General features: G+C 46.4%; 3 non-coding genes and 5 pseudogenes across 3 annotated transcripts; all 8 read right to left on the reverse strand.

Moving 5' to 3' along the window:
• Positions 1 to 5,686: 5,686 nt before the first annotated feature.
• Positions 5,687 to 5,855, reverse strand: LOC142654242 (U2 spliceosomal RNA; annotated as a pseudogene).
• Positions 5,856 to 12,543: 6,688 nt separating this feature from the next.
• LOC142654061 (U2 spliceosomal RNA) lies at positions 12,544 to 12,722 on the reverse strand (annotated as a pseudogene).
• Positions 12,723 to 13,512: 790 nt separating this feature from the next.
• Positions 13,513 to 13,582, reverse strand: LOC142654728 (U2 spliceosomal RNA; annotated as a pseudogene).
• Positions 13,583 to 14,896: 1,314 nt separating this feature from the next.
• On the reverse strand, positions 14,897 to 15,087 carry LOC142653573 (U2 spliceosomal RNA). Its single transcript, XR_012848501.1, has one exon. It is a non-coding gene; the product is annotated as a U2 spliceosomal RNA (small nuclear RNA).
• Positions 15,088 to 16,403: 1,316 nt separating this feature from the next.
• Positions 16,404 to 16,584, reverse strand: LOC142654246 (U2 spliceosomal RNA; annotated as a pseudogene).
• Positions 16,585 to 17,372: 788 nt separating this feature from the next.
• On the reverse strand, positions 17,373 to 17,442 carry LOC142654730 (U2 spliceosomal RNA; annotated as a pseudogene).
• Positions 17,443 to 18,772: 1,330 nt separating this feature from the next.
• LOC142653574 (U2 spliceosomal RNA) lies at positions 18,773 to 18,963 on the reverse strand. Its single transcript, XR_012848502.1, has one exon. It is a non-coding gene; the product is annotated as a U2 spliceosomal RNA (small nuclear RNA).
• A 1,324-nt stretch (positions 18,964 to 20,287) lies between these two features.
• LOC142654313 (U2 spliceosomal RNA) lies at positions 20,288 to 20,477 on the reverse strand. Its single transcript, XR_012848993.1, has one exon. It is a non-coding gene; the product is annotated as a U2 spliceosomal RNA (small nuclear RNA).
• Between the last annotated feature and the right edge of the window lie 763 nt (positions 20,478 to 21,240).

The raw sequence follows: 21,240 nt of genomic DNA on the forward strand, positions 1-21,240 counted from the left end.
CTGTTTACTAACTCTTTACTTTGCACATTCTTCCACACTGCTTTACTCTCATTCTCAGTCAAACCAGCCACACATTCAACCATCTCTCTTGACTCCAAAACTTTCATCACTTTCTTGCTCTCACACCAATCATTCACTGTCACATTCTCTAAGTGGTTCCTCCTAATGCACCTATCAATCCTCATATAAAACCATGGAGTACCAAAACTTGTTGGCTCCCTCAAATCCCTTACCATTAATTTATATCTCAGTAACACCCTTCCAGCCAAATACTTTACCATACAACCATACACACTTTCCTTCTTACTGATCGACATACAAAAACTTACATACTTCACCGCCAGAAAACATTCAATATTCATCAGACCTTTTCCACCATTCACTCTTCTCTTCACCACTTTCTCTCGCTTCAATTTCTCCATCTTTGAGTTCCAAAGGAACAAAAAAATTACTCGGATGATTCTCGCCAGACATCTGTCAGGCGGAGGAAAAACATAATTAATATACAACAAAATTGGAATAATCACAGATTTAATCACCAAAACTCTCCCATCAATCGATAAAGTCCTTAAAGACCAAAAATTTGTTTTATTTTTCACCCGTTCTAAAACTCTCCCCCAACTCTCTTTCCCATACAAATCATTGTCAAAAATCACCCCCAGAACTTCCACCCCACCTTGTCTCACTGGCCATCCACACAAGTCATTTTCCTTCCATTCATCAAAAAACTTACAACCACTTTTATCCACATTCAACTTAAACCCACTCATCATACAAAAACATTCAATCAGCAACTTAGCCCGCTTAACAGCAGCCATACATTTACACACAACCGTGACATCATCCATATAACCAATCACACGCACATCTCTCCCCTTACTGCCAGGGATTTCTACCCCCCGCATTACCTTGTCCCGCCTAAACATACCCAACAACGGTTCAATCACACAAACAAATAAAATTGGTGACAAAGGACACCCTTGACGAACTCCTGACATAATCCTCACCTTCTCGCTCAGAAAACCATTCACCTGGATTCTGCTCCCTATATCTCTGTATAAACACTGAATCCATCCAACCATTCTCTCCGGTACACCCATTTTCCTCAAAATCTTGAACATAAAATCATGCACAACTCTATCATACGCCTTCTCAAAATCAACCGTAATCACAGCCACACCTTGTTTCCTATCCTTACAGTCCCACAACACATCTCTCAAACCCAGCAAACATTCAGAAATCCTCCTGTCAGGCACTGCACACATTTGTTCTTCACCAACCATACAGTCAATCACACTTCTCAACCTATTAGCAATAATCTTAGATATAATCTTGTAATCGCAATTTAAGAGCGCTATCGGCCTCCAATTTTTTAAACTCTTTTTCTCCCCCTTCTTAAACAAAAGAACAGTCACACTTTCACTCATACTTTTTGACAACCTACCTCTCTCCAAAACTTCCTTACAAACTTCCCATACATAATCACCAATCATATCCCAAAATACACAATAAAATTCTACAGGCAAACCATCACTCCCTGCTACTTTCCCCTTCTTCATACCATTCATTGCATCCTCTACTTCACTCTTCCTTATGTCCTCACTCAAAAAACTCTGATCAATCTCATCCAACTGTTTATCCACATACCCCAAACATTCACTCTCTAATGAACAATCACGCTTCTTCTCGGTAAACAAATCCGTATAAAACTTCCATACTTCATCCAGAATCTCATTTTTACCAAACACTTCTACACCATCCTCTCTCAACACACTCACCATTCCAGTTTTTTTATTAAAAGCTTTTTTAAAGAAAAACTTTGTGCATTTCTCATCTTTTTCCCTTACTTCCACTCTAGCTTGTGCAATAATTTTCTTACCTTTTTCCTCCAAACATCTTTTAACATAATCACGCGCTTCTTCAATCTCACCTTCAACATTCATACCCACCCGTCTAAGTTCATACAAATACTCCAATCTTTTTTGCCATCTCTCATACTCCTCCATTTCCTTCCTTCCTCTTTCACACCCTTTTTTTACAAAAAACCTTTTTGTTTCCCTTTTAACCCATTCCCACCAGTCAATCACACTAAAAAACTCCCCTTTCTTTGATTGCCACATCCCAAACAATCTCCTATATTGCTCCCGAACACATTCATCATCCAACAATGTCACATTTAATTTCCATACACCCCTACCAAATTCATACGTACTGTTAATTTTAACCACACATTCGATCCACGCATGATCCGTGAACGGCATCCTCCTCCTTTTAAAGTCCATAACAGTTAATGACCTAGAACAAAAAATAAAATCAATTCGTGACGATATATTTCCAGTATTACTAAAATACGTATAACCAAAAGAACCATCATTTTTTTCACGAAAACAATCCTTAAGTTCAAATAAACTCACAATTTCATTTAATTGTTTCCCAGTACTATCCACCCCACTATCACCTCCCCCTCCAACATTACTCCTATCCCCTGCATTCACTGTACAATTAAAGTCTCCCAGAAGGAAACAATTTTCCCTCCCCCCCAAGAAAAAATATAATTTCTCAAACATCTCCGCTCTTTCTCTCCGTCCAGTCGGAGCATAGACATTAATAACTTTATAAGAGGCACCTCTATACTCAAAATTAACTAATAAGACCCTCCCCTGAACTATGTGAATTACCTTCTTCACAACAAAATCATTACTTTTAAATAATATTCCCACCCCCCCGTTTCTTTCCTGGGATCCTGACCAAATTGCAGGACCCAAGGCCCAGGTAGCATTTATAGGTTCCTCCAGCAAACAACACTCCTGCAAACATAAAACATCAAAATGATAATTTGACAGAAAATCAAAAGTTGCAGCTCTTCTTGTTGCAGTCCTGATACTCCGGACATTTAAGGAACCTATAGCAAAATGCATTATTTATAAATGAAAGTCAAAACAATTCAAACACAGGGCCTCACGACTTCTTTAAAGCACCCCTTCCTCTATGTTTCGTCGGAGTCCCATCCGCAGCAGTACGAGCCACATTCTCCTTCTTATTCCCCACTACACCTCTTGTGAAGTGAATGGTTTTCGCCAATTTGGTAACAGTACCGCTCTCAAGGTAGCCAGCCCCAAAAGAAGAGGTAGAAGAGTCAGAGTCCACCGCAGCCGATGAATCTCCCCCTCCCCCACCCGGACTGGAAAATTCCTCAATGCGCTCACTCAATGGCGTTGAAACTACGCTCTCTGGTTCCTTGCGCTTCAGAGAGGATTTATCAACCTGCATCTCCCCCGGATCTCCAGAGGACTCAGATGGAGCTTGAGCCTCCTCCCCTTCAGCGACCAACAGGTCCGGAACTGCAACAGCTTCCGACATCACCGCAACAGGAACATCCTCCACAACAGCCGCCTCATGAACCTCCGGCTCCATCACAGGTGGCGCTGTTGGACCGGAGGCAGCAATCTCACCTCTCACGACCCCGGCATAGGACCTCTGTACCTCTCCATACACCTTAGGGCACCGCCTGGCAAGGTGTTCCACAGATCCGCAGAAGTGACACTTACGTGCCTCCTCGCAATTGGCAGTCTCATGTCCAGGCTTGTAACAGTTTCTGCATACCTGTCCAGTGGTACAATTCTCCCGGGTGTGGCCAAAGGCGTAGCACACCCTACAAAAATCCGGCTGGCCAGGGTAGTGAAGGAAACCTCTGTTGTTCCCAATAGCAAAATTCTGGGGAGGGTGGCACAGACCATCATGCCCATTTGGGTCTGGACGCAGCTCCACCCAAACCCTCCTCATACCATTAAAAGTCCCAAGAATGTTCTTCCTTTTCTCCACACCAGAGACATAGGCACAATAACGACCCAAAAATGCCTGGATCTCCTCATCCTCAACAAAAGGATTGTACATGTGGATTACCACCGGGATCCTCTTTTTCTTGGTCTCACAAGGGACAAAATCAATTCCCTGCAGCTCTGGATGGGAAAGGTTCTCCTGACTCCGGAGGTAGTAGGTCCTCATTTCACTCACGGTGGAAAAACTTGCATCAAAGAATCCTTGCTGGGGAAAGGACTGAAGACAGAAGATCGATTCGTGTGCCATTCCCAGAATTCCTTCCAACACCTTCTGTTGCACATGCAAAATTCCATACGACGTCCTCTTCTCCTCTGCGATAAACAGCCGAACTGTATTTGGTGCATTAGGCGGTCCAGCCATAATCCTCCTCGTCCTCGTCCTCCGATCGCCTTCCCTGTCTCCTGGATCACCCCCTAAAGCAGCAGGTGGCTTAAGCTGGCGGACCAGCGATGCCACAAGGCCAAGGGCGAACACTCAGACGGACCTCCCAGCTAAACCACTTGAGCTTAGCCAAAAGGCCGAGAAGCGATAACCCGAATGGGCCGGCCGTTGACCGAGCCTGCCTAATACTGCTGTTCACCCCTTGCAGCGATTGATTCAGCCTACTCCTAGGCAATTCCATGGGGCCCTGCAGGCTCACACACATTTACAGCTACTAAGCGGGAGGGAGGTGAATAAAGGCCGGAGAGGAAGCCAGACAGGATTTGCTTCTTTTGCTTGCACCACAATGCAGTGCTGAAAGAGGAGGAGGAATCTACATAAAAACGCCTTCCTGGCAACGCCCAAATGCCCTCCTGCCATGCAGATAAACACTGGCAGCGGCAGCAAGTGCATGCCCACAGCCACCCCTTGTTCCTTCACACCTTGTATCAGCTTTAATCCAATCCAGTCCGGTGCTGCCTGCTGAGCAGCACTGACCAACACTGCCTGGGCCCAGGCTTTTATCTCTGAGGCAGGCCCCATTATGATGTCAGAAAGCTGGCTCTGGAATCCTGAGGGCTCCACTATGACACGTGCAAAGTTCCGTCTGAACTTTATATAAGACGGTGCGGCTCAGTCAGTCACTCAGTGTTGCCTGAGAGGGCAACACTGCAACAGCCGGCCGCCAGGCTGTCTTTTTTTTGCACAGCTACTTGCCTCCAGGAGGCCACAAGAGGGAGACAAGGGACTGCAAAATGGAAAATAGGCATCCACCAACTTTACAGACAACTTCTCTTTGCTCCTACAACCTCCATCCTTGCACAGTTTGTTATTCTTCCAGGTAACATAGTAACAAATCCAAATTGCTGCTCTCTTTGTAGGCAAGCAAGGGTTTGTTGCAACTGCAATTCTTACTTCTTCTTGAAATGTAGGGACGACAGTACATTCCATCACATCCATCTAGTGTACACAGGTAGGTCCATTGTGGCGGGTAGGCGGCTGGCTGCTTTAATGGCTGTTTGCTGTTCCCCTACTCCACTCCACTCCACTATTTGACTGTGGTGCTGCATCAATCAGTGGCTGGCTCAGGTGCAGCTCTTTAACTTACCTAAAAGGGAGGGCGGAGAGAAGACAAGGAAGGTGAATGAGCTGTTCCAATGTGAAATGCCGGAAACACAGAAACACAGAAGACACACACACACACACACACACACACACACACACACACACACACACAACAAGAGGTGGCAATGTATTAATTAATTGCATTTAATAAATGAGCTCATTATCACACATGACTGTACAAATGCATTGTCCAACAGGTGTTGAAATAATGGGATTAAAAGGGGAGATCCCATCAGAAAGACAAAAACAATAGCAAACACAAATAGCACTTTTGGAATCTGATTTTAGTCAACACATAAGGGAAGGGTGCACCGGTCCTGGAAATACTGCAATACCAGGTCAATGCGTGGAGTGGACAGAGCAAGCTCTATTTCCATCTCCCTGTTCGAAAAATCCATTTAATATATGGTCCCCAGATAGGGGACGTATCAGATATTAAACTGATAAGAACAGATTTTTTTTTAAGTTGGCTACCCCTTTTCAGGGGTGTCAATGATTTATTTCATGATAAAAAATACAGTTTACAATAAAACCAACTTTTGTACAAATGAATAACAATAAAATCAATATTTCATTGCATTACATTACATAAAAGGGACATGGTGGCAAATCTTTATATGTTGGAGTTCCATTCTTTCACAAACCATTTATTAAGAAGGGTGGCATTTCTTTTTTTGTCTAATAAATAATAAATGTACATTTCGCTAAAACAAAGACCTAAAACATCATCAGTAGATAAAACATCGTGCTTAAAAATCAGGATGTTCCTGGCCTTCCATAGAGCTTCTTTGGCGCAATTCATCGTCTTCCACGCTATTATCTTTTGGCTCGCGGTTGGGCATCCAAATAGTCCATATAAAATATCTTCATAATTCAAGTCTTTCAGGTCTGCCATCTTTACCAAAAGAGGGAATATTTTTTTCCAAAATTCCTTCGCAAAATCACACGTCCAAAAAATGTGTCGAATCGTTTCCTCGGCCTGGCAGCCTTCCCTCGGGCAGACGGCAGACCTCGCGAGCCTCCTTCTGTATTGGAATGCCCGGCATGGAAGACATTGATGAATGCAGCTCCAGGCCAGGTCCATCTGTGTATTAAAAAGATAAAACACATTAATAATTTTGAAGATAAAAGCACTTCGTTCCTCATTAAAATTCTCAATCCTGCTGACCGTCTCACTTTCTCTTAGGTCTTTAATTAATTTTTTACTATTTTTCAGCTCATTTACATTTTTTCCCTTCAGGTTGAATAAGGTCACTATCTTTTCTAAAATCACATAGTTTATTGAGAGTTTAAAAGCGTAAGGTGAGGATAAAACAATGTTGAACCACCCAAACCTTCGCATTAAAAACCCTGTATTAAAACGTAAAAAATAGGACCAATAATGTTCTTTAAAAAGGGAATTAAAACAGAAACTGAAGAACTTGATTAAAAGAAACCTGTTAAAATTCGGAAAATCTTTGCCACCCTTCGGTTTGGATTTCATCACAATCTCTCTTTTAAGTTTCTCCATTCTGGAACTCCAAAAGAAGGTAAAACATGCTTTAGTAATTTTTTGCAATAAAACCGTGGGGGGAGGGAAAACCATACTGAGATATAAAAGCAGGGGTAAAATGACCATTTTAATAATTAAAACTTTTCCCTCCATGGTAAGTTTTCTCATGTTCCACATGCATATTTTTTGATTTACCTTCTGCGCCACCATGTCCCAACTGATAAAACCATTATCGCACTCACTGAAGGAGACACCTAAAATCGTAATATTATCTGACACAGGGACGGGTATGTCTCTAAAAGCCATGCTTCCTATATTTAAAATATTACTTTTGTCGAAGTTCACCTTAAAACCGGAAGCACAGCAATAAAACTCAATTTGTCTGAGGGTTCTCTGAAGCGACAGGGTGTCCCTGCAAAAAACCGCTACATCGTCCATGTACCCCACTGCTTTAGCCTCTACGCCGCCACCCCCGGGCAGGGGGACTCCACGTATTAACTTATCGCGGCGAATTGTACACAGTAGAGGCTCTAATGCGCAAATAAAAAGCAGTGGGGACAAGGGACACCCCTGCTTCACCCCTGAGTCTAAAATCACGTCCTGTGTCTTAAAACCATTCACTAAAATTTTGCTTGTGCAATCTTTATAAAAGGCTTTAAGTGATAATAAAAATCCTTCAGGTATACCCATACGCTCTAAAACCTTAAAAAGATAAAAATGAGAGACACGGTCGAACGCCTTCTCGAAGTCTATAGATAAAATGGCTAATTTACCTCTTCTAGACCTCGTGTCCTCAATCACATCTTTTACCAGGTTAAGATTATCCCAGATGCTGCGGCCTGGCACCCCACACACCTGGTTAGAGTGTACAATGTGGGGTATTATGGCTTTTAATCTATTTGCGCACACTTTTGCCATTATTTTATAGTCGCTATTCAGAAGGGTTATTGGTCTCCAGTTCTTCAAAACTGCGATGTCACCTTTCTTATGTAGCAGGGAGACCTCACCCTTCCGCCAGGACTTAGGCAGCATCTTGGAATTAAAAACTTCATAAAAAAGGCTAAAAAGATCCTCTTTTAAAATGTCATAAAATTTGACATAAAACTCACTGGGTATACCGTCCGGTCCGGGAACTTTTCCGGCTTTAAAACTCTTTACCGTTTCTAAAACCTCCTGCTCCGTCAGCTCCTGTAATAAAAAATTCTGGGAGACAGGGTCTAAAACAGTAGTAATCTCCTTCAGTGAGTCACGCATAAAATTATGATCCACAGTTTTAACACTAAAAAGGTCAGCATAAAACTCATGAACTTTACTTAAAATACCCTGTACATCTGACACACCTTCAATATTTTTAATAATAGCCTTTTTATTGTTAATTTTTTTAAAAAAGTACCTGGAGCAGGTCTCATTCTCCTCCACATGCTGAATTTTGGAACGAAAAATGATTTCTTTGCCTTTCTGCTCCAGGCACTGAGCTATTTCTTTTTTTAAATTAGTGATATCAGTTTTAACGTCAATTTCATTATCTCTCATCTTGTACAGGGTCTGCAGACGGGTGCTGAGAATTTTAAAAAAAGCATGTTTTTCTCTGGCTTTCGCCACGCTCTTTTTAATAAAAAATTCCTTTATTCTTTTTTTCATTTTCTCCCACCATGCACTGATGGGAGTACGCATGTCTCTCCCCCGCCTGCATTTTTGGTAAAATTCAATAAAATCAGTAAAAACCTGTGGATCATCTAAAAGGGAAACATTTAACTTCCAGGACTTCTTACACACCGGTTTATTAAAATCACGCTTTACATAAAATGATAAAAGCTTGTGATCTGAGAAAACATTAGTTAAAACTTCACAATTAAAAGGCAGTACATTCTCATTACAAAAAATAAAATCTATCCTGGAGCTACAGGTGGCGTTGCTCCAGGTAACGCCGGCTTCCTCTGGGCTGCTCCTATTACATTCTTTGTACAAATCTGTTAATTTAAAATCATTTACAATATCTTTGAGCAGTCCAGAGGTCTTATCGTAATTCCTACTTGTAGTACTGGTAAGCCGGCGTTCCCCCCTCAGGATACAGTTAAAATCACCTGCGAGGATAAAAGGCTCAGTTGTATTAATAAAAAGAGGTAACATTTCTAGCATCTCTGCTCTCTCCTTTTTGTCAGGTGAGCCGTAAAAATTTAAAAACTGCCATTTTACGCCGTCAATAAAAGCTTTAACCAATAAAATACGTCCTGGAAGAATCTCTTGAATAAAATCAATAAAAACGTTTCCCTTAAAAAGAATGGCGACCCCTGCTGATCTGGACTCGTTAGATCCAGACCAGACTGATGGACCATACTTCCAATCCTCTTTGTATTTATGGTACTTCATTGCATGGGGAATGCCGCACTCCTGCAGGAAAAAAACAGAGGCTGCCAGGCCAGATAAAAAACTGAAGAGAGCAACCCTTCTGACTTTGGACTTGGCGCCCCTCACGTTGAGGGAGATCCCCTTTATTTCAGACATCGTGGAGTTTTAATTGTGTTAGTCTTGATTTTAAAAAATAAATAATCGTGTTACTTAAAATCAGACTTGGCCTCCACCAGCAATACCAGAAATCTCGCTTGAACTCATCTCCCCGCCCTCGTCTGACTCTAGCGAGAAAGGGGATGATTCAGGAGAGGAACTACCTTCCGTGAGCGTCGAGCCAACAGCCCTCATCTCGTATACAGGGAGTCCAGATTCACACAGCCTTACCTGGGTCTCTAACGGCTGACCATATAGGTCTGTATCGGGTGGGTCCCCCAAGGGCCCCGCCGCTCCCCCCTGAGGCCGTGCAGGCCGTGCAGGCCGTTCTAGAGGGGGAGGTTGCGCACATGGCGGGGTGTCGGTTGGCTCGGGGGGAACAGTGCCCACCCTCCTCACCAGTAACGACGAGGGGGCGGTCCTAGGAGGAGCCTCACTTTGCTTTACGGACGTATCCATTTGCTCCTCCCCTGTCACCCCCCTACCGGCACGCTCCTGTTTACCCTTTTTACGGGGACCCACTTTCAGCCAACCTTCCTCTTCAGACTCCGTATCTAGAGACCCAGGATTGGGAGCAGGCCCGGCATCCACTGAGCAACCAGCACTCTGGGATGCCTCAGTTATCTCACTGGCCTGCCCCTTCTCAGCCTTACGTTTGGCTTGGCGTTTTTCCTTCGCACTGGACTCCCTTCTCTCCTCTGAGGCTGTTGGCTGTGAGGTACCTGCTTTGGCTCCAACAGACCGTACCCTTGAAGCCCAGGTACCCCGCTGCTCCTTTGCAGCATTGGCTTGTTCCTCTCCCTGAGGGCGGGGCTGGTCCGCTGGTGGAGCACGTGGGGGCGCCCCGGGTTGCTCTTCTTCTCCGCTTCGGTACCTATGAGGACAAGAAAAATACAAGTGACCAGTTTTTTGACAAAAGTTGCATTTTTTTTCTTCTGTGCACTCCCTTATATTGTGCTCTTTGCTTCCACAGTTTCTGCAGGTGACATCGCAGTTAAAACTGGTATGTCCATAGGTACCACAAGCCCTGCAGAAGTTTGGCATCCCTGAGAAGTAGAGGTCGCCATTCACATTTCCAATTTTAAAACGAGCCGGTGGTAATCTCGTTTCTTGGGTGGAGGGGTCCTTAATCAGCGTAACTAAAAACTTCCATTTGGCGGTCCACACTCCACACTCGTTCATCACTTTCCCCAGGAGTTTGACATTTTTGAAGTAGGCAGCTAGAAATGCTGCCACTTCCATATCTCTCACATATGGGGAATACATTTTAATCACCACGAGTTTGGTTATTTCAAATTCATGCTCTACTACCTTGACTCCCGCTGCTACGAGTTCACCTTGTTTCCTCTCAGCTCGGTCCATAGCATCACGGAGTATTCCTTCTCCCATGAAGGTGACATCGTAGATTCCTCGCTTCGGGTAGTCCTGGATAGCCAAGAGCTCGTTCTTGTGGACCGCCAGCAGATCTTCCAAAATGGCGTGGACTAAAAATTTAATACCACGGGGACCGCCTCCACCCTCTGCCACGATAAATCGTGCAGAATTCTTAAGCCGGGCGTACACCGGCACCGCATCGGGTTCGCCTGCCATTTGCGTGGCCAGGTCGAACCGCACAGCTTTCGCTGCGCCCCTTGTCTTACGGAGACCAAGGGGCTGGGGGGGATCGCAACTCGTTGCTCAGGACTAAGCCTCTCTCCCAAATAGCAGCACGGGGGTGAAGTCCAGGCGAACCTGGACGATCCCCCGAGGCCGAGAGAGAGGGTACCTGAGCACCTTCTGACCAAAAACCTCCTGTATAAATACACTTGGTCTTAGCCAAAAGGCCGAGAAGCGATAACCCGAATGGGCCGGCCGTTGACCGAGCCTGCCTAATACTGCTGTTCACCCCTTGCAGCGATTGATTCAGCCTACTCCTAGGCAATTCCATGGGGCCCTGCAGGCTCACACACATTTACAGCTACTAAGCGGGAGGGAGGTGAATAAAGGCCGGAGAGGAAGCCAGACAGGATTTGCTTCTTTTGCTTGCACCACAATGCAGTGCTGAAAGAGGAGGAGGAATCTACATAAAAACGCCTTCCTGGCAACGCCCAAATGCCCTCCTGCCATGCAGATAAACACTGGCAGCGGCAGCAAGTGCATGCCCACAGCCACCCCTTGTTCCTTCACACCTTGTATCAGCTTTAATCCAATCCAGTCCGGTGCTGCCTGCTGAGCAGCACTGACCAACACTGCCTGGGCCCAGGCTTTTATCTCTGAGGCAGGCCCCATTATGATGTCAGAAAGCTGGCTCTGGAATCCTGAGGGCTCCACTATGACACGTGCAAAGTTCCGTCTGAACTTTATATAAGACGGTGCGGCTCAGTCAGTCACTCAGTGTTGCCTGAGAGGGCAACACTGCAACAGCCGGCCGCCAGGCTGTCTTTTTTTTGCACAGCTACTTGCCTCCAGGAGGCCACAAGAGGGAGACAAGGGACTGCAAAATGGAAAATAGGCATCCACCAACTTTACAGACAACTTCTCTTTGCTCCTACAACCTCCATCCTTGCACAGTTTGTTATTCTTCCAGGTAACATAGTAACAAATCCAAATTGCTGCTCTCTTTGTAGGCAAGCAAGGGTTTGTTGCAACTGCAATTCTTACTTCTTCTTGAAATGTAGGGACGACAGTACATTCCATCACATCCATCTAGTGTACACAGGTAGGTCCATTGTGGCGGGTAGGCGGCTGGCTGCTTTAATGGCTGTTTGCTGTTCCCCTACTCCACTCCACTCCACTATTTGACTGTGGTGCTGCATCAATCAGTGGCTGGCTCAGGTGCAGCTCTTTAACTTACCTAAAAGGGAGGGCGGAGAGAAGACAAGGAAGGTGAATGAGCTGTTCCAATGTGAAATGCCGGAAACACAGAAACACAGAAGACACACACACACACACACACACACACACACACACACACACACACACACACACACACAACAAGAGGTGGCAATGTATTAATTAATTGCATTTAATAAATGAGCTCATTATCACACATGACTGTACAAATGCATTGTCCAACAGGTGTTGAAATAATGGGATTAAAAGGGGAGATCCCATCAGAAAGACAAAAACAATAGCAAACACAAATAGCACTTTTGGAATCTGATTTTAGTCAACACATAAGGGAAGGGTGCACCGGTCCTGGAAATACTGCAATACCAGGTCAATGCGTGGAGTGGACAGAGCAAGCTCTATTTCCATCTCCCTGTTCGAAAAATCCATTTAATATATGGTCCCCAGATAGGGGACGTATCAGATATTAAACTGATAAGAACAGATTTTTTTTTTTTTTATTAAAAGCCCGAGTCGTGCTTTCTATCACCCAAGTGCATAAAAAGTGCAGAGGTGCCACACAAAAAGTGCACAAGGATGCGGTCTATCGCAGCCCTTCTCTTAAAAGAGAGAGGCCCCGCATAACCATTCCCTGACCCTCCAAACCTTAGGCCTAGAGGATCAAGGATCGATGGTCCCCCCTCGCCGAAGCTTAGGGAGACCCAAACACACTCCTAGGCTTCTACCTGGGCTGCCACCCCAGTGTCCACCTAGGAGCCTGCATCCTAGTTGCACCTCCCCTCCGAAGAAGGGAGGCCGGGTTGCAGGGGAAAAAGGAACCAGAAGGCCACACATTTTCCCCCTAGACCTCAGGAGGGTCCCAAAAGGGCACCGCATCCCAAAATCCTTGTGACAAACGTGACAAACACACAGTGAAAAACAAAATTAAATAAGTGGATGTGCGCTGTGATACAGCCTGGACATCCGCCAGGTATATAAAAATTCCTCATCTCCCAGCCAGAAGGCCGGGAGAAAAAAGGTGTGTGCTTAGAAGTGTGAAAGAAGAGTGCGTGCAAGTGTGCCTTCACTCAGTGGGATCCCACCCCCAGTGAGTTAGGGCACCCCAGGGTCACCAGCCCTGGGGCACATAGCAACTCGGGCTTTCAAACTACCCGACCTCCTGACCTCGATCCGGCGGTCGCCCGGTCACCTACAAATGGTACCTTTAAACCAAATGCGTACACCAGAGCGATGACCGTTGTGGTTCCCTGCCCTCACCTCGGCGTTCTGTCATCCCCCTACGATGGCCCACGTACCACCGGCAGGGATGATTACTAACCTCAGCTTGAGCAGGTACTACACTTGATCTTAGCCAAAAGGCCGAGAAGCGATAACCCGAATGGGCCGGCCGTTGACCGAGCCTGCCTAATACTGCTGTTCACCCCTTGCAGCGATTGATTCAGCCTACTCCTAGGCAATTCCATGGGGCCCTGCAGGCTCACACACATTTACAGCTACTAAGCGGGAGGGAGGTGAATAAAGGCCGGAGAGGAAGCCAGACAGGATTTGCTTCTTTTGCTTGCACCACAATGCAGTGCTGAAAGAGGAGGAGGAATCTACATAAAAACGCCTTCCTGGCAACGCCCAAATGCCCTCCTGCCATGCAGATAAACACTGGCAGCGGCAGCAAGTGCATGCCCACAGCCACCCCTTGTTCCTTCACACCTTGTATCAGCTTTAATCCAATCCAGTCCGGTGCTGCCTGCTGAGCAGCACTGACCAACACTGCCTGGGCCCAGGCTTTTATCTCTGAGGCAGGCCCCATTATGATGTCAGAAAGCTGGCTCTGGAATCCTGAGGGCTCCACTATGACACGTGCAAAGTTCCGTCTGAACTTTATATAAGACGGTGCGGCTCAGTCAGTCACTCAGTGTTGCCTGAGAGGGCAACACTGCAACAGCCGGCCGCCAGGCTGTCTTTTTTTTGCACAGCTACTTGCCTCCAGGAGGCCACAAGAGGGAGACAAGGGACTGCAAAATGGAAAATAGGCATCCACCAACTTTACAGACAACTTCTCTTTGCTCCTACAACCTCCATCCTTGCACAGTTTGTTATTCTTCCAGGTAACATAGTAACAAATCCAAATTGCTGCTCTCTTTGTAGGCAAGCAAGGGTTTGTTGCAACTGCAATTCTTACTTCTTCTTGAAATGTAGGGACGACAGTACATTCCATCACATCCATCTAGTGTACACAGGTAGGTCCATTGTGGCGGGTAGGCGGCTGGCTGCTTTAATGGCTGTTTGCTGTTCCCCTACTCCACTCCACTCCACTATTTGACTGTGGTGCTGCATCAATCAGTGGCTGGCTCAGGTGCAGCTCTTTAACTTACCTAAAAGGGAGGGCGGAGAGAAGACAAGGAAGGTGAATGAGCTGTTCCAATGTGAAATGCCGGAAACACAGAAACACAGAAGACACACACACACACACACACACACACACACACACACACACACACAACAAGAGGTGGCAATGTATTAATTAATTGCATTTAATAAATGAGCTCATTATCACACATGACTGTACAAATGCATTGTCCAACAGGTGTTGAAATAATGGGATTAAAAGGGGAGATCCCATCAGAAAGACAAAAACAATAGCAAACACAAATAGCACTTTTGGAATCTGATTTTAGTCAACACATAAGGGAAGGGTGCACCGGTCCTGGAAATACTGCAATACCAGGTCAATGCGTGGAGTGGACAGAGCAAGCTCTATTTCCATCTCCCTGTTCGAAAAATCCATTTAATATATGGTCCCCAGATAGGGGACGTATCAGATATTAAACTGATAAGAACAGATACTACACTTGATCTTAGCCAAAAGGCCGAGAAGCGATAACCCGAATGGGCCGGCCGTTGACCGAGCCTGCCTAATACTGCTGTTCACCCCTTGCAGCGATTGATTCAGCCTACTCCTAGGCAATTCCATGGGGCCCTGCAGGCTCACACACATTTACAGCTACTAAGCGGGAGGGAGGTGAATAAAGGCCGGAGAGGAAGCCAGACAGGATTTGCTTCTTTTGCTTGCACCACAATGCAGTGCTGAAAGAGGAGGAGGAATCTACATAAAAACGCCTTCCTGGCAACGCCCAAATGCCCTCCTGCCATGCAGATAAACACTGGCAGCGGCAGCAAGTGCATGCCCACAGCCACCCCTTGTTCCTTCACACCTTGTATCAGCTTTAATCCAATCCAGTCCGGTGCTGCCTGCTGAGCAGCACTGACCAACACTGCCTGGGCCCAGGCTTTTATCTCTGAGGCAGGCCCCATTATGATGTCAGAAAGCTGGCTCTGGAATCCTGAGGGCTCCACTATGACACGTGCAAAGTTCCGTCTGAACTTTATATAAGACGGTGCGGCTCAGTCAGTCACTCAGTGTTGCCTGAGAGGGCAACACTGCAACAGCCGGCCGCCAGGCTGTCTTTTTTTTGCACAGCTACTTGCCTCCAGGAGGCCACAAGAGGGAGACAAGGGACTGCAAAATGGAAAATAGGCATCCACCAACTTTACAGACAACTTCTCTTTGCTCCTACAACCTCCATCCTTGCACAGTTTGTTATTCTTCCAGGTAACATAGTAACAAATCCAAATTGCTGCTCTCTTTGTAGGCAAGCAAGGGTTTGTTGCAACTGCAATTCTTACTTCTTCTTGAAATGTAGGGACGACAGTACATTCCATCACATCCATCTAGTGTACACAGGTAGGTCCATTGTGGCGGGTAGGCGGCTGGCTGCTTTAATGGCTGTTTGCTGTTCCCCTACTCCACTCCACTCCACTATTTGACTGTGGTGCTGCATCAATCAGTGGCTGGCTCAGGTGCAGCTCTTTAACTTACCTAAAAGGGAGGGCGGAGAGAAGACAAGGAAGGTGAATGAGCTGTTCCAATGTGAAATGCCGGAAACACAGAAACACAGAAGACACACACACACACACACACACACACACACACACACACACACACACAACAAGAGGTGGCAATGTATTAATTAATTGCATTTAATAAATGAGCTCATTATCACACATGACTGTACAAATGCATTGTCCAACAGGTGTTGAAATAATGGGATTAAAAGGGGAGATCCCATCAGAAAGACAAAAACAATAGCAAACACAAATAGCACTTTTGGAATCTGATTTTAGTCAACACATAAGGGAAGGGTGCACCGGTCCTGGAAATACTGCAATACCAGGTCAATGCGTGGAGTGGACAGAGCAAGCTCTATTTCCATCTCCCTGTTCGAAAAATCCATTTAATATATGGTCCCCAGATAGGGGACGTATCAGATATTAAACTGATAAGAACAGATTTTTTTTTTTTTTATTGAAAGCCCGAGCCGTGCTTTCTATCACCCAAGTGCATAAAAAGTGCAGAGGTGCCACACAAAAAGTGCACAAGGATGCGGTCTATCGCAGCCCTTCTCTTAAAAGAGAGAGGCCCCGCATAACCATTCCCTGACCCTCCAAACCTTAGGCCTAGAGGATCAAGGATCGATGGTCCCCCCTCGCCGAAGCTTAGGGAGACCCAAACACACTCCTAGGCTTCTACCTGGGCTGCCACCCCAGTGTCCACCTAGGAGCCTGCATCCTAGTTGCACCTCCCCTCCGAAGAAGGGAGGCCGGGTTGCAGGGGAAAAAGGAACCAGAAGGCCACACATTTTCCCCCTAGACCTCAGGAGGGTCCCAAAAGGGCACCGCATCCCAAAATCCTTGTGACAAACGTGACAAACACACAGTGAAAAACAAAATTAAATAAGTGGATGTGCGCTGTGATACAGCCTGGACATCCGCCAGGTATATAAAAATTCCTCATCTCCCAGCCAGAAGGCCGGGAGAATAAAGGTGTGTGCTTAAAAGTGTGAAAGAAGAGTGCGTGCAAGTGTGCCTTCACTCAGTGGGATCCCACCCCCAGTGAGTTAGGGCACCCCAGGGTCACCAGCCCTGGGGCACATAGCAACTCGGGCTTTCAAACTACCCGACCTCCTGACCTCGATCCGGCGGTCGCCTGGTCACCTACAAATGGTACCTTTAAACCAAATGCGTACACCAGAGCGATGACCGTTGTGGTTCCCTGCCCTCACCTCGGCGTTCTGTCATCCCCCTACGATGGCCCACGTACCACCGGCAGGGATGATTACTAACCTCAGCTTGAGCAGGTACTACACTTGATCTTAGCCAAAAGGCCGAGAAGCGATAACCCGAATGGGCCGGCCGTTGACCGAGCCTGCCTAATACTGCTGTTCACCCCTTGCAGCGATTGATTCAGCCTACTCCTAGGCAATTCCATGGGGCCCTGCAGGCTCACACACATTTACAGCTACTAAGCGGGAGGGAGGTGAATAAAGGCCGGAGAGGAAGCCAGACAGGATTTGCTTCTTTTGCTTGCACCACAATGCAGTGCTGAAAGAGGAGGAGGAATCTACATAAAAACGCCTTCCTGGCAACGCCCAAATGCCCTCCTGCCATGCAGATAAACACTGGCAGCGGCAGCAAGTGCATGCCCACAGCCACCCCTTGTTCCTTCACACCTTGTATCAGCTTTAATCCAATCCAGTCCGGTGCTGCCTGCTGAGCAGCACTGACCAACACTGCCTGGGCCCAGGCTTTTATCTCTGAGGCAGGCCCCATTATGATGTCAGAAAGCTGGCTCTGGAATCCTGAGGGCTCCACTATGACACGTGCAAAGTTCCGTCTGAACTTTATATAAGACGGTGCGGCTCAGTCAGTCACTCAGTGTTGCCTGAGAGGGCAACACTGCAACAGCCGGCCGCCAGGCTGTCTTTTTTTTGCACAGCTACTTGCCTCCAGGAGGCCACAAGAGGGAGACAAGGGACTGCAAAATGGAAAATAGGCATCCACCAACTTTACAGACAACTTCTCTTTGCTCCTACAACCTCCATCCTTGCACAGTTTGTTATTCTTCCAGGTAACATAGTAACAAATCCAAATTGCTGCTCTCTTTGTAGGCAAGCAAGGGTTTGTTGCAACTGCAATTCTTACTTCTTCTTGAAATGTAGGGACGACAGTACATTCCATCACATCCATCTAGTGTACACAGGTAGGTCCATTGTGGCGGGTAGGCGGCTGGCTGCTTTAATGGCTGTTTGCTGTTCCCCTACTCCACTCCACTCCACTATTTGACTGTGGTGCTGCATCAATCAGTGGCTGGCTCAGGTGCAGCTCTTTAACTTACCTAAAAGGGAGGGCGGAGAGAAGACAAGGAAGGTGAATGAGCTGTTCCAATGTGAAATGCCGGAAACACAGAAACACAGAAGACACACACACACACACACACACACACACACACACACACACACACACACACACACACACACAACAAGAGGTGGCAATGTATTAATTAATTGCATTTAATAAATGAGCTCATTATCACACATGACTGTACAAATGCATTGTCCAACAGGTGTTGAAATAATGGGATTAAAAGGGGAGATCCCATCAGAAAGACAAAAACAATAGCAAACACAAATAGCACTTTTGGAATCTGATTTTAGTCAACACATAAGGGAAGGGTGCACCGGTCCTGGAAATACTGCAATACCAGGTCAATGCGTGGAGTGGACAGAGCAAGCTCTATTTCCATCTCCCTGTTCGAAAAATCCATTTAATATATGGTCCCCAGATAGGGGACGTATCAGATATTAAACTGATAAGAACAGATACTACACTTGATCTTAGCCAAAAGGCCGAGAAGCGATAACCCGAATGGGCCGGCCGTTGACCGAGCCTGCCTAATACTGCTGTTCACCCCTTGCAGCGATTGATTCAGCCTACTCCTAGGCAATTCCATGGGGCCCTGCAGGCTCACACACATTTACAGCTACTAAGCGGGAGGGAGGTGAATAAAGGCCGGAGAGGAAGCCAGACAGGATTTGCTTCTTTTGCTTGCACCACAATGCAGTGCTGAAAGAGGAGGAGGAATCTACATAAAAACGCCTTCCTGGCAACGCCCAAATGCCCTCCTGCCATGCAGATAAACACTGGCAGCGGCAGCAAGTGCATGCCCACAGCCACCCCTTGTTCCTTCACACCTTGTATCAGCTTTAATCCAATCCAGTCCGGTGCTGCCTGCTGAGCAGCACTGACCAACACTGCCTGGGCCCAGGCTTTTATCTCTGAGGCAGGCCCCATTATGATGTCAGAAAGCTGGCTCTGGAATCCTGAGGGCTCCACTATGACACGTGCAAAGTTCCGTCTGAACTTTATATAAGACGGTGCGGCTCAGTCAGTCACTCAGTGTTGCCTGAGAGGGCAACACTGCAACAGCCGGCCGCCAGGCTGTCTTTTTTTTGCACAGCTACTTGCCTCCAGGAGGCCACAAGAGGGAGACAAGGGACTGCAAAATGGAAAATAGGCATCCACCAACTTTACAGACAACTTCTCTTTGCTCCTACAACCTCCATCCTTGCACAGTTTGTTATTCTTCCAGGTAACATAGTAACAAATCCAAATTGCTGCTCTCTTTGTAGGCAAGCAAGGGTTTGTTGCAACTGCAATTCTTACTTCTTCTTGAAATGTAGGGACGACAGTACATTCCATCACATCCATCTAGTGTACACAGGTAGGTCCATTGTGGCGGGTAGGCGGCTGGCTGCTTTAATGGCTGTTTGCTGTTCCCCTACTCCACTCCACTCCACTATTTGACTGTGGTGCTGCATCAATCAGTGGCTGGCTCAGGTGCAGCTCTTTAACTTACCTAAAAGGGAGGGCGGAGAGAAGACAAGGAAGGTGAATGAGCTGTTCCAATGTGAAATGCCGGAAACACAGAAACACAGAAGACACACACACACACACACACACACACACACACACACACACACACACACACACACAACAAGAGGTGGCAATGTATTAATTAATTGCATTTAATAAATGAGCTCATTATCACACATGACTGTACAAATGCATTGTCCAACAGGTGTTGAAATAATGGGATTAAAAGGGGAGATCCCATCAGAAAGACAAAAACAATAGCAAACACAAATAGCACTTTTGGAATCTGATTTTAGTCAACACATAAGGGAAGGGTGCACCGGTCCTGGAAATACTGCAATACCAGGTCAATGCGTGGAGTGGACAGAGCAAGCTCTATTTCCATCTCCCTGTTCGAAAAATCCATTTAATATATGGTCCCCAGATAGGGGACGTATCAGATATTAAACTGATAAGAACAGATTTTTTTTTTTTTTTTTTTTTTTATTGAAAGCCCGAGTCGTGCTTTCTATCACCCAAGTGCATAAAAAGTGCAGAGGTGCCACACAAAAAGTGCACAAGGATGCGGTCTATCGCAGCCCTTCTCTTAAAAGAGAGAGGCCCCGCATAACCATTCCCTGACCCTCCAAACCATAGGCCTAGAGGATCAAGGATCGATGGTCCCCCCTCGCCGAAGCTTAGGGAGACCCAAACACACTCCTAGGCTTCTACCTGGGCTGCCACCCCAGTGTCCACCTAGGAGCCTGCATCCTAGTTGCACCTCCCCTCCGAAGAAGGGAGGCCGGGTTGCAGGGGAAAAAGGAACCAGAAGGCCACACATTTTCCCCCTAGACCTCAGGAGGGTCCCAAAAGGGCACCGCATCCCAAAATCCTTGTGACAAACGTGACAAACACACAGTGAAAAACAAAATTAAATAAGTGGATGTGCGCTGTGATACAGCCTGGACATCCGCCAGGTATATAAAAATTCCTCATCTCCCAGCCAGAAGGCCGGGAGAATAAAGGTGTGTGCTTAAAAGTGTGAAAGAAGAGTGCGTGCAAGTGTGCCTTCACTCAGTGGGATCCCACCCCCAGTGAGTTAGGGCACCCCAGGGTCACCAGCCCTGGGGCACATAGCAACTCGGGCTTTCAAACTACCCGACCTCCTGACCTCGATCCGGCGGTCGCCTGGTCACCTACAAATGGTACCTTTAAACCAAATGCGTACACCAGAGCGATGACCGTTGTGGTTCCCTGCCCTCACCTCGGCGTTCTGTCATCCC

The sequence above is a fragment of the Rhinoderma darwinii genome, chromosome 5 (genome assembly GCF_050947455.1).
Source record: "Rhinoderma darwinii isolate aRhiDar2 chromosome 5, aRhiDar2.hap1, whole genome shotgun sequence".
NCBI lineage: Eukaryota > Metazoa > Chordata > Amphibia > Anura > Rhinodermatidae > Rhinoderma > Rhinoderma darwinii.